Source organism: Sinocyclocheilus grahami, unplaced genomic scaffold (genome assembly GCF_001515645.1).
Source record: "Sinocyclocheilus grahami isolate Dianchi unplaced genomic scaffold, SAMN03320097.WGS_v1.1 scaffold70.1, whole genome shotgun sequence".
Classification (NCBI taxonomy): Eukaryota; Metazoa; Chordata; class Actinopteri; order Cypriniformes; family Cyprinidae; genus Sinocyclocheilus; species Sinocyclocheilus grahami.
Window position 1 is genome coordinate 1556504 of NW_015505249.1, and position 1041 is coordinate 1557544.

The following is a 1041-nucleotide window of genomic DNA, read 5'->3' on the forward strand; positions in this document are numbered from 1 at the left end:
AGAGATCTGGCGAGCCACATTATTTTTGTCAAAGCCATAGGTTCCCGACCCCTGTAGTGAAGATAATCAGAGTATGTGCGCACATATTACCTAAACCACATATATGTTTTCGATTTTTAAAATAAAAACAAAATGGGTTGTGTTTTATTGTAATGCGTGTACTCCTTGCATGAACCACATTTTTGTGAGCCTATATTTTAAATGGAATAGAAAAGAGGCAATGCTGTTTGATATAATATTTAGTTTCACTGTAATGGATGTCGTTCCCTCAACATAGCATCTCGAGGCCATGACATAACCCAGCAAAAATTTGGACGTTTAATGACCGTCGAAAATACGTCCCTCCGTCACGTCCCGTCATGGTTGAAAAATAGTTCCAAAATTAAAGTTGAACGGACGTCGTCTGGCCGTAAATTCCACGTCTTTTCTGCGCGTCCCTGGACGTCTAAATGTGTCATCATCTGGATGTTTATAAGAGGTGTTGCTGCATAATTTAAGTATAAGCCTGCATATAAAATAATCACACACCCATTGTGCAACATCGTGAAAGGCACATCTGAACTTGACAAATGTTCTAAAAAGGTCCAAAATCGGTCCAGTCAGACCTGAACGTCTATAAAACGTTTTAATCACGTATATCACTAACAATAACACATTTGTGGACTAAAATAAAAATAATTGTGTGAGTAATCCCAAACCAATGGCGCTGTCTCAAACTATACCTACCTTTCCCGGGTTGTCTGCATTGTCGTTGTGTTTTCTGACTTGTTAATTTGTTTTCGGATTTGTCGTTGTGTTTTCTGACTTGTTATAATGTTTTCTGAATTGTTGTTGTGCTTTCTGAATTGTTATTTTGTTTTTTAGACTTGCATTTGCGTTTGTAATTTGTTATTTTGTTTTAAGAATTGTGATCTGCTTTGCACTTTACGGCCACCGTACACCAGCTCTTCCAGGAGTGAGAGTCATGTGTTCCACCATTGATGCATGGAAGTCAGAGCTGTGGCAGTACTAATCCCCCCCCCCCCCCCTTTTTAACCAACT

General features: G+C 38.9%; 1 long non-coding RNA gene across 1 annotated transcript in view; it reads right to left on the reverse strand.

Moving 5' to 3' along the window:
• Positions 1–938: 938 nt before the first annotated feature.
• Positions 939–1041, reverse strand: part of LOC107585407 (uncharacterized) — an 11953-nt gene continuing 11850 nt past the window's right edge. The window contains exon 3 of the long non-coding RNA XR_001609243.1: positions 939–1008. This is a non-coding gene — a long non-coding RNA (uncharacterized lncRNA). The remainder of the gene's footprint in view (positions 1009–1041) is intronic.